Raw genomic sequence first — 12314 nt, 5'->3', positions numbered from 1 at the left:
AGTTGACCATAGAGTTGAGGGTCCATTTCTGGGTTTTGTATTCTGTTCCATTGATCTATGTGTCTGTTTTTGTGCTGATACCATGCTGTCTTGATGACTATGGGTTTGTAATATAGCTTGAGGTCAGGCAGAAATATTTTTATATATCACTCTATATCTTTTTTTTATGTAAGTTGTTCTGATAATGGAAATTTACCTACTTGACTTGGATTGTTTATATGATGTTCTTTGGCCAAACATAATAATGTTCTCATTTAGTAAAAACATAAATATCTTATAAAATAAATACATTGGTGTTACTTCTTCTAGTGGAACAGTTTTCTAATGTTAAGACCCACTTTAGCTTCAAAAAAGAATAAATAAATTATTAAGATAACGATTGCTTTATATTTCTTATTAACAGTTTTCCTACACCTTTCAAGTACTTGAAAATGTGAATCAATTTTAATGCCTATTGTGTGTTTTCCAGGATGTAGACAACTTTAAATTTATATGCTGCTTAGATATAACTACCTATCTTTGGAATTTTATTAGTAATACCTCATGATAGAGAAATCATGTCCAAATGTCACAGTCTTGACTATGGAGAGAATCTGGACAATTATTGAACTTCAGAAAGAATTATCCTGTGTAATATATTTTGTTGCTTTTTCAGACATATTTTGAAATTATAAATCACAATGAGAAAGTCATTAAAGGTTCAAAGAAAAATATTCAATAAAAGTGAGTTTGGGGGTTCCATGTTCCCCTCACACAGAGTTTTTAAGACTATTTGACTCTGGGTTGGGCAGCAGAATGGATCCCAGACAATTCAGGCCTCCCTTTTATTCCCTTCAGAAATGCCTGGTGAAGCCACAGAAACCGTCCCTGCTACAGAGCAGGAGTTGCCACAGCCCCAGGCTGAGACAGGTTCTGGAACAGAATCTGACAGTGATGAATCAGTACCAGAGCCTTGAGGAAAAGGATTCCACACAGGCAACCACCCAACAGGCCCAGCTGGCAGCAGCCACAGAAATCGATGAAGAGCCAGTCAGTAAAGCAAAACAGAGCCGTAGTGAAAAGAAGGCACGGAAGGCTATGTCCAAACTAGGTCTTCAACAGGTTACAGGGGTTACAAGGGTCACTATCCAGAAATCTAAGAATATCCTCTTTGTCGTCACAAAATGAGATGTCTACAAGAGCCCCGCTTCAGATACCTACATAGTTTTTGGGGAAGCCAAAATCGAGGATTTATCTCAGCAAGCACAACTAGCAGCTGCTGAGAAATTCAAAGTTCAAGATGAAGCTGTCTCAAACATTCAAGAAAACACACAGACTCCAACTGTACAAGAGGAGAGTGAAGAGGAGAGGTTGATGAAACCGGTGTAGAGGTTAAGGACATAGAATCGGTCATGTCACAAGCAAATGTGTCAAGAGCAAAGGCAGTCCGAGCCCTGAAGAACAACAGTAATGATATTGTAAATACTATTATGGAATTAACAATGTAACCATCTGAAAACGAGGACTTTTTTTGGTGTTTCAAAAGAATAACTGCTGCTTGGTTTGAAATTTGTACTGTTTCTATCATTAATAAAGTTATGGCTTCTTGTTGGATGAAAAAAAGTGAGTTTGGGTTTAATAGTATCTACTTTTACATGACTAGTTATAAAGAATTCACTAAGATAACATAATAAAAAAGAATGCACAGGATCCCCTTAAAAGACTTCTTGTGTTTGTTTAAAATGTTTCTCCTTAGAGGATGCAGATCAGATTCCTGAAATGGATCTCAAATTTCACTATGTAATAGAAATAAATGAACAGTTAAGCTCAAACTCAAAGCCCCCCATCAGAAGAGAAAACTTCACTTAATTCATTGCTAAAGTGAAAATGTTTGCTAGGTCACTAAGGATTTATTCAGTTTGCTATAGCCCAAGGTACCAATGCTAAAAGTCCATTTACATGTTAGAGCTGCCTATCAAAAGTCTTTTTATAACATGTATGGATTCATTTCCCATTACTTATTTATAAATGTAAGTGCATAAAAATGGTACTAGACAAATTGTTTTTGTTGCACTGAAACTGTCAGATACTGTATTTTCAAGCAAAATCTCTTTTTAAACATTATCTGTTATAATCAGTTGAGGCTTGATTAATTCACATAAAATAAAGCCATCTTTAAGCTAAAATCCGGAGGTATTTCTATTTAGATTTTTATGATAGTTTCAGTATTTCACAATAATTTTGGTTTTTAGGAAAAAGTAATATTGTAAATGGAAAGTATAAAGTGCAAACATTATCTTTGATATTCTATTAATTAGTCATCACTAAAATGATTTATCTTAAGACTCCAGTATTACAAGAACTGATTTATCTTAAGACTCCAGTATTATAAGAACTGATTTCCATAAGAAGAAGATTTGGAAATTTTACAAAATCAAGACAATTAGAACATTTCTTTTAAAATAATTCATTTAAATGCATATCAGGTCTAAAGATAATCATAGCAATTATTTTCTCATGAAGAATAACCCAGATTTTAGCCTATAATTAATCACCTTGCCAGTCACTGAAATACATCATGTATTATTTTTATTACTGGGAAACTGTTTTTAGTAGTCATAAAAATGTGTGATTAAGAATGGAAGCAGAGAGGTGGATTAATGTGAAGCTAATGAAGCTTAACACAGTGCCATTCACTTTCATGGACCCCTCTGGACCTTGGGAGAAACTCCAGCAATGTGTTCATGTGATCCTACATTAAAAAAAAAAAATCAAGAGTAATATTTTAACTGAAATAAGTAAAAGACCTGTACTTTATAGACAGTTATAAGTTACTGGAGTGATTGTGAGCACTTTGGGGATCCAGGAAAGAGGTTGGATTTGTGCTTTTAATTAAATTTAATTAAAGTATAAAGGAATGTCTTTATGTGAACTGCAGTGACTTCAATATATAGTTAGGTTATTGGTGGCCATCCGGTAGAGAGGAGTTCCACTATGCCAACTTATCTAACATCATAGCACGAAAGCTCAGGGAATGAGGGCTTTTCATGATAGAATGTGCCCTGTAATTCTTTACATGGGATGTATGCACACAGTGGAAGAGTAACAAAGTTTAAAATGAACAGAATAAGAAGGAAGTCATGCAATTTCTTCTAAAAATTTCATAATGAAAATTACAAGTGGAAGATTTAATTCTAGTCAATTTTTAATCAAATTCTCCTATCAGGAATATATGAACGTGCTATGTGTAATGCAGTATCCACAATATATTGTGTATGCACAATACTTTGTTCTTTTACCTTTCTCATGGGAATCATGCAAAAGAGAAATTATCAGAATTTCTAGTTGTTATAACACACATTTGTAGTGTTAACTACAGTGCTACTCTTTTTTTTTTTAAGATTTTATTTCCTTATTTGACAGAGAGAGACACAGTGAGAGAGGGAACACAAGCAGGGGCAGTGGGAGAGGGGAAGCAGGCCTCCCATCAAGCAGGGAGCCCAATGCGGGGCATGATCCCAGGACTCTGGGATCATGACCTGAGCCGAAGGCAGACGCTTAATGACTGAGCCACCCAGGTGCCCCTGCAGTGCTACTCTTGAGTGAACATGTCCATGTGGAGAGTCAAATCTCAGTAATTAAAAACAATTTTGATCAACTAAAATAGAGGAAATTTCAAATTACCTTTTAATTTCTTCTATAGAGAATTTTATAAAATCATGGTCACATGAAGAGGAAATATGAATATGCAAGCCAAAAATATCAGAACAATTAGAGATCTCAAAAGATTAATAATTATTTCCTTTTTGATTTTTATTATGTTTATGGTGTTAATAAGCATTTTATAATTTATATTTTGTCATTTGATTCTCAATGTAAATAAGTGGACATAAATTACTGAATTTATTATTTATAATTTTATGTCCTGTTTTTAAAAAAGGCTATCAGGGAGCCTGGGTGGTACAGTTGGTTGAGTGTCCAACTCTTGGTTTCAGTTCAGGTCATGATCTCAGGAGTCTACTTAACACTCTTTCTCCTTCTCCGTCTGCCCCTCTCCCCGCTTTCCGTCTCTATCTCTAAAATAAATAAATCTTTAAAAAATAGAAAAGTAGAAGAGGCTATCAAAAATTATATAAACTTTAGGCCCCAAAACACATGGTTCTTCTCTTATTAAGCAATTAATATTTACACTTAAGTAATTAGATCAATATTTTTCAGAAATTATAAATTCTTTCAAAACAAATCTAACGCCATTCTCCTAAATATAAATGTCTGGGAAATTGCATTACTAAGCTTCTCATAAGAAATTGTAAGCTTATATGGTTTATATAATCCCAAAAGAAGTACCATTAAGCAGACTAAATCGCTCTACAAAAAAAAAATAAGTACATATTTAAAAAACTTTCCTAGTGGACGATCGTCTAGTGAAATAATTGCAGTGCTTAAAAACATTGCTGTTCTGTAAGTCTCCCTTTTACTCAATATTCTTTTGTTCCTCAACACTCCCTTTCTTTTGTTTACTATTCCATTCATATGGCAAAATGCTATTCATTGCCTATATTAATATTTTGCATTTCATCCCCAGAGAAAAGTGACAATGAAGAATCTCATTTGTAATCTGAAATAGAAAGAAAATAATTTTTCTCCATATTTTTCTGTCATCATCTTGGTGGTGGGACTTAAGATACATTTGAATTTCACAGCAGAGTACTTTAAAGTCGAGTCTGTATAAATTGCTTAACTATAACATAAAAATCAAATGTATTTGAACATTGAGAAATTTAAAATTTAATACTCAAACCACCATACTATTATATAAAGCCTGTCATTTTTCTCCCTTAACTACTTTAATTATGTGATCAGGTGTTTTAGGATCAAGGCTTTAGTCACCATTTATTTTATTTTATTATTTTATTTTATTTTATTAAAGATTTTATTTATTTATTTCACAGAGAGAGACAGCGAGTGAGGGAACACAAGCAGGGGGAGTGGGAGAGGGAGAAGCAGGCTTCCAGCCTAGCAGGGAGCCCAATGTGGGGCTCGATCCCAGGACCCTGGGATCATGACCTGAGCTGAAGGCAGAAGCATAACGACTGAGCCACCCAGGTACCCTCACCATTTATTTTAATTAAATGTTCTTTTCTTTCCCATTCTAATATGTGTAAATAGAACTTTTTCTTCCATCTTTATATTTTTGCAATAGTGAAATATTTGTTGTTAAATAATTAACAATATTTTGTATAATACACATTAGATATTCTTTGTAAATGTGTGACTCCTGTGCTTGTGTAGGGCCCACAAAACCATGTTTAGTAAGAGGTTCAATGTTGTAATCAAATGTTGTCATCAAAAACATGTTTTTGATGATGGGTATGTTCTGAAAAGTAAAATAATAGCTCATATTAGAAGGATTTCTACATATAGGCAGCTAAGATGGATATCAGAGTAGTTTTATTTTCTTTCATTTTGAAATTAAATTTTGGTAAGTAGAATAAGTATTTGAATATATGTTATCACTTTTTTCATTTTTATTGACACAAAATTGGCACATAACATTGTATAAGTTTAAGGTGTATGCCATGAGGATGTGGTATAAGTACATATTGTGACATGATTACAAGTTTGGTTAACAATCCATCACTTTGCAGAGTTACAAGATTTGCTCCTTCTGATGAGAACTTTTAAGATCCATTCTCTCAATAACTTCCAAATATAAAAACACTGTTATTACCTGCAATCATCATGTTGTACACTGCATCCCCAGAACATATTTTCTTAAACCTGAAAGTTTGTACCTTTTGACAACCTTTACCCAAATCTTGCTCTTTATGTCCAGTTTAGAAGGAGGAAATGTCTTTCTTCATGATTTGAAGAAATGTACTATGTCCAATGTGAAATCATTTATAATATTCCCATTTTTCCTTCCACTAATTCTTCCACAATTATCTCCTTCCTTTACATTTCCACTCTATGATTGGACCTATTTCATTGCAAGCTCTTTGGCTCCTCTAGTCCTTTGAGCTTTTTTCTTCCTTAGGTCTGTTTTCTAGGTTCTCTTCTCTACTATTTTTTTAAAATCTCCCCATGGATTGAAGTCACACATAAATTTCAGTGAAGAGCAATTCTATATTTCAAGGTCATCCTTCTCCTCAACTTCCAGACATATATATATCAACTGCTTTTTGGATGTCTTTGTTAGATATCTTATAACATCAAACTCAACATGACCAACACTGAACACTTCAGCTTTCTTCAATAACCCAAATTTGAATTTATAGTCATAATTCTACTATGCAATTAGTAATAAAATTCTGTCAATCTACATTTTCAAATACATCTAAACCTTCCATGGCCACTTCTCCACAATAGCCTACAACCATGTTCTACATTGCAGTCAGAGTGAGTTTCTAAGATGCTCTTGCTTAAAAACTTTAAATGCCTCCTCATTTGGCATATAATATATACTAAATAATAAAGCCTATTGTCTTGGTCTGCTTGGGCTTCTATAACAAAAAATACCACTGACTCTGTAGCTTAAGCAGCAATGTATTGTCTCACAATTCTGAAAGCTAGAAGCCCATGATCAAGGTGCCAGCAAATTTGTTATTTTGTTGTTGTTGTTGTTTTGTGAGCACTCACTTCCTGCTTTATAGATGGCCACCTTCTCCCATATCCTCACATGGCCCTTTCTCAGTTCACGTCCATCAGAGAAAGAGCCAGCTCTCTCATGTCTCTTCTTATGAAGACGCTAATTTTATTGGATCAGGGCCCCGCCCTGACCTCATTTAACCTTAATTACTTTGGACCCCATTTCCAAATACCATTTCACCCTGGGGACTAGAGCTTCAACATTCAAATTTTACAGAGACACAAATATTCAATTCATAACACATGGCAATGAATCAAGAGCTTGTTTCTGCTATACATTTTTTCTCTTCATGCTCAGCTTTTTCAATCTATGCTCAACTGGACTGAATATTTTCATTTTCTTTTACTCAACAAACTATTTTTTTAAAGCATCTGCAGGCTTCTAGACAACATTCTCATTATCTGGAGCAACATCTGAAGGGAAACCAAATACCATTTCTGCTTTCATGAAGCTTTTATTTTGGTAGGAAAAGACAGTAAATGAGTAACTAAGTGCAATGTCCCTAAAGATATTTTCCAAAACTGGAATATTCTCTACTTCTCTCTACCTCTCCCAAACCTGCCTACCTCTCTCTCTGTCTCTCTCTGTGTTTCTGTTTGTCTCATGCACTACAAAATACACACACAACTGCTCCTATTTCACATCTTACTTTAGCTCTTTTCTAAAAATTCTCCTCTGATCACTTTAGACTGAATCAGACTGCACCTGGCACATGATGTCAAATCATAGTATGGTGATAAAATATGCCCATACTTTATTTCAGCAATTTATTGAGTTGACTATTTCTAGGAGGATAAGAGATTATTCCTACCTATCTTCATCACTGCACACCCAGCATCTAGCAGTGACTGATATATAATGGACATTCAATCAACACTGAGTGCTGTTGAATATTATATCATTTCTTACACAGCACTTCTTAAAATATCTTGCTAGGAATGCTAATTATTTGGACTGATACTGAGTGTTACCTTGAAAAAAAATGAAGTTTTGGTAGCCAATCACTGAATTTAGCAATGTTTACCTTGATTACAGACATACTCAGGGCACTTAATATGAAAATTGAGATGAAGATTCATTGTATCCTTCTTTTTCCAAATGATTTTATTGCACAACCTTTTTTCCTCACAGCGTCTCTCATACTGATTAATCCATATTACTAGCTTTAAGTCAACACTTTTCTACAATCTTTTTCTTTCTCTACAGCTGAGCCTTCCTGAAAGAATTAATGGTGCCCTTTGCTCTCAACATTTGTAAGCTAATGAATGACAAAATTGTAACACTTCCACAGATCAAAGAATCATATGGAAGTCCTTTTTATAGAACTATTTTATACTAGCTCATTAATACTCACCATCAAAGGCACATGTAGAATATAAAGGCCTATTGTCAAAAGAACTAAATAAATAACCTCATTAAAATTTAATTGAGAGTGCATGTATTAAGGAACAATTAGAGTTTTCATGATAAACATTTTAAGTGCTAATCAGTTCCAATGGGAGGTCTGAAGATTACAATTTCTTTGAAACCTGTGCATTGCTGCAAAACTGTCCATGTACATACAATAATGAAAATAATAAAATTAATATAAAACACTTTACCAATTGACCATAACAAATATGAGCAGCATCATTAAGCTGAACTTCATGAGATCTACAATCACTAGGCAAAAACAGAATAATTCTGAAAATGTAAATGTAAATTATCAGAGTCAGTGAGTGTGCTTGTTAAACTTCTGATCGGTCTCTATGAAATTTAGATCCTGGTTCAATAACTCTGAAGTAAAGGAAGCCCGGGATTCTATATTATTAAATGCCATAGATAAGACATCCCCAAACTTTCTCTGTTCTCACCAGTCTTAGTGTTGTGTTGTGTTTTATTCAACATCACCCTTAGGCCAGAAGAAATATAATTGTTGGGTGCCTTGGTGGCTCAGTCGGTTGAGTGTCTGCCTTCAGTTCAGATGAGTGTCTGCCTTCAGTTCAGGTCATGATCCCAGGGTCCTGGGATAGAGTCCCACATTGGGATCCCTGCTCGGTGGGGAGTCTACCTCTCCCTCTACCCCTCCCTGCTGCTTGTGCTTTCTCTCTCTCTCATGCACTCTCTCTCTCAAATAAGTAAATAAAATCTTTAAAAAAAAGAAATACATAATTGTTTTTTGAGTGGCTAAACAACTTAGTATTTATGTCCTGAAAACTTTATAACCACTTCAAAAAATAATGAATACAGATATTATTTTTAAGTAACATCTATTACTTACTGGGGAGTATGCAAGGAACTCTTGAGCACTGCAGGACTTCTCAAACTCTGGAATCAGACTGAACACTATCACCTTCATTTCAGGTTCCACAATGATTTTTATGCAGCACTGGCTTCTCATCACAGCGGCTATCCAAACCCAAACTATTGACTTGATATTGTTTTTTCCTACTTTAACATTAATGACTCATTTTCAGAATCTGCTTCTCAGAGACCTAGAGGTGCCTTGGTAATAGCAGAAACGGGTTGGCAGCAAGAGAAATTTATTAAGACGTAAGAAGATAGGCAGCAACTACAGGTATTGAACCAACAGGTATTAGAGCAGCTCCACATTTTTAAAAATTTTATATGTGTATGGCTGTTAAGTGATATGATTTTAGAATTATTTGCAAACCAACTCTAAAGGACATACATTTCTGCTTAGTTGCAACATGCTATGTAATCTTTGCTATCAATAAAAACTGCCAAATTTTCATGTATTTATTCATCTATGTAACATTCAACATTTAAAAATATTCCATTTAAAGGTCTTTTTTTTAGGTGGAAAAAATAGGTTATTTAAGTTAAGTGGGGTCCCCAAGACCACCTTAAGTGTGGAGATTCACTAGAAGGACTCAGAAATCAGAAAAACTGTTCTACTCAGTTAAGATTTATTGCAGAAAAAATACAGATTAAAATCAGCAAAGGAAAAAGGCATATGGGTGAAGTCAAGTAAGAACTCTATTTCACACCTTCTTTCCTCTTTTGGCATTAATCACCTAATCTATATCTCTTTATATTAAAATTGCTCTTTCAAATTCATCAAGTATATTGATATATAAAAATCTACCTCACATTGTATGTATAAATAAAATTGGGGAAAAATAAATTAAGTATATTTTTAAATCTCTCAATATTAAAATCCAATATGGGCTTAAGTGGGAAAATAGTGACTCCAAACATAAGACTTTCTCTCATATTTTTCTTTCCTACTTGAATGGTAAATGGAATTGTCATCCTTCTAATTCTTAATAATAAAAATAATGCACCGAGTTCAAGTATGAATGGACTCTTTTCCTAAATTAACTGCCAAATGGTTAATTAATTATATATATATATAATATCTATCATTTTGGTTTATAACATTATGTTTTGGCATACTATAGGAATTCATTTTTCATATGGATTCAATAAGATGTTTAAAACTCAATGTAACTTAGAGCTACTTCTGTTTGATCTACTTATTTTACACATTAGGAAATAAAGAGGTGACAAAACGGGCAAAAGTCATGTTACAAGATACAAGGAATGATTTTATGAAAAAATATACAAGAAAAAAATGTAAGTTCATAACATAGGAACTTAAGAGTAAATATACATTAAGCATCAGATAAATGTAAATTAAACCACAATAATATAATACCACACACTCATAAAAATAAACTGAGAAATGAAGGAGAATACCAAATAATGAAAAGCATTTGGATTAACAGGAACTTTCACATACTATTGTTATTGGTGATGAGGGGTACTTAATTTGGCAAACATTTTAGACAGCTGTTTGTCAGTATCTGCTAAAACTGAATATATGTATACCTTATGCCCCAGAAACTCCAAACTAATGTGTTTAAAACAAAAAATTATATTATACATGCTCATAATGCTCACATATTAGTAGTCCCAATCTGGAAACCACCCTAAAGCTCATCAAGCATAGAATGAATGAATGACTTCTATTAAGTTTGTACAGCAGAATGCTACACAACCATTGGAATAAATAATTGAAAATGACATGCAATAATATAGATGAATTTCACAAACCTAGAATGAATGTTTATCAACAGAAATCAGGCATCCACAAAAAAATACCAAAATGACAAAAACCATGCTGTTAGAAGTCTATACATCCTCAAAAATCTAAAAGTAGAACTACTCTACAACCCAGCAACTGCACTACTAGGTATTTACTCAAAGGATACAAAAATAAAGATTCAAAGAGACACATGCACCCAGATGTTTATAGCATCATTATCAACAATAGCCAAGCTGTGGAAAGAGCCCAAGTGTCCATTGACTGATGAATGGATAAAGAATAGGTAGTACATATATATACAATGGGATACTACTCATTCATCAAAAATAATGAAATCTTGGGGCACCTGGGTGGCTCAGTTGGTTAGGCATCTGACTTTGGCTTGTGTCATGATCTCGGGGTCCTGGGATCAAGCTCTGCATAGGGCTCTGCACTCAGTGGGGAGTCTGCCTGTCCCTCTGCCCCTCCTCCTGCTTGTGCTCTCTCTCTCTCTTTCTGTCTCATAAATAAATAAGTAAAATCTTTAAAAAAGTTGAAATCTTACCATTTGCAATGACATGGATGGAACTAGAGTATATTACGCTAAAGCAAATAAGTCAGTCAGAGAAAGACAAATACCATATGATTTCACTCATGTGTGGAATTTAAGAAACAAAACAGATGAACACAGGGGAAGGGGAGAAAAGAGAGAGAGAGAGGGAAACAAATAAGAGATTTTTAAAGATAGAGAACAAATAGGGTTGATAGAAGGAGGTGGATGGGGGATGGGCTAAATGGGTGATGGGTATTAAGGAGGGCACTTATTATGAGCACTGGGTGTTACATGTAAGTGATGAATCACTGAATTCTACTTCTGAAACCAATACTACACTATATGTTAACTACCTGGAATTTAAATAAGAATTTGGAAAAAAAAAGTCTATACAGAGCATAGTTGGGTTGGTAGTGGGGGAGTAATGACTACTGCATGAAGGTTCTTTAGAGTCTGGGGAAGATTCTGTTTCTTCATCTAGATGTATTACCTAGATGTGTCCAGTTTGTGAAAACTTATTGTTATATAATTATTATATGCACATTTCTTTGTATAACTATTAGACTAAAATACAAAGTAAAAATATAAAAATAACAAAAAATTTAAAACTCCATCAGAATTTTTAAGAGAAATTTAAGATGTAAGCAACATTAGGAATAAAAAGGACATCGTTACAGCCACAGGAAATATTAATAAGATAACAAAATAATACTATAAAAATGCCAATACATTTTAAAATAAAAAATACCTAAACAATTGGCTAGAAACTACCACTTTCCAAAACTGACTCAAATAGGAGAAATCTCGAATGGGCCAGTAAATATAAAATAAATGAATAACTATTTGAAATCCACTCCCCATTAAAAACATTGAGTTTCATTTTTTTCTATAGAACAATTCTGTCAAGCACAAAAGAAAAAATAATTTATGATCTTATTATTAATCTCTTTGATAGACTAGGAAAAGAGGAAACACTCCCAACCTATTTTATGAAGCCAGTATAGTAGCATATACAAGAAAGGAAAATTAAAAGCCAATATTACTTGTGAAATTACGTAAGTATAAAATGTATAATAGACAAACTGAGTTTTCCCAAGGAATCT

The 12314-nt window shown here is 33.7% G+C and overlaps 1 pseudogene; it reads left to right on the top strand.

The window, feature by feature from the left end:
- The first annotated feature begins 748 nt into the window (after positions 1–748).
- LOC113910022 lies at positions 749–1487 on the top strand (annotated as a pseudogene).
- The last annotated feature ends 10827 nt before the right edge of the window (positions 1488–12314 follow it).

Source organism: Zalophus californianus, chromosome 6, assembly GCF_009762305.2.
Source record: "Zalophus californianus isolate mZalCal1 chromosome 6, mZalCal1.pri.v2, whole genome shotgun sequence".
NCBI classification, from domain to species: Eukaryota; Metazoa; Chordata; class Mammalia; order Carnivora; family Otariidae; genus Zalophus; species Zalophus californianus.
Note: the sequence above shows the minus strand (reverse complement) of the source record. Positions and strands in the feature narration are given on the sequence as shown.